This window comes from Rhincodon typus, unplaced genomic scaffold, assembly GCF_021869965.1.
Source record: "Rhincodon typus isolate 14 unplaced genomic scaffold, sRhiTyp1.1 hic_rhity00009940, whole genome shotgun sequence".
In the NCBI taxonomy this organism is placed as follows: Eukaryota; Metazoa; Chordata; class Chondrichthyes; order Orectolobiformes; family Rhincodontidae; genus Rhincodon; species Rhincodon typus.
This window is the reverse complement of record NW_025975578.1, coordinates 4133-4451: the sequence shown is the minus strand read 5'-3', so window position 1 is coordinate 4451 and position 319 is coordinate 4133. Positions and strand designations below refer to the sequence as shown.

At 53.9% G+C, this 319-nt stretch overlaps 1 protein-coding gene across 1 annotated transcript in view; it reads right to left on the bottom strand.

The window, feature by feature from the left end:
- LOC125482411 (mitochondrial carnitine/acylcarnitine carrier protein-like) overlaps window positions 1–319 on the bottom strand; it is a gene marked incomplete at its 5' end in the record, with an annotated part of 5703 nt that overhangs the window by 3133 nt on the left and 2251 nt on the right. The gene's annotated exons all lie outside the window — the stretch shown is intronic.

The window sequence follows — 319 nt, the reverse complement described above, 5'->3', positions numbered from 1 at the left end:
ACACACACACACACACACACACACACACACACACACACATATTCATGTGCACACAGACTCTCAATGGGCTAAGAAGGTGTAGAGCTGGATGAACACAGCAGGCCAAGCAGCATCAGAGGAGCAGGAAGGCTGACATTTCGGGCCTAGACCCTTCTTCAGAAATGGGCTATTGGTTCTCTCATCCACTGGACCTTGCCCACCACACACACATTCTTACTGCAGGAGGTGACATAGATGGGGAGGGGGTGACAGAGATAGGGAGGGGGTCTAGGGGGATGGAGGAGGTGACAGAGATAGGGAAGGGGGTGTAGGGGGCTGG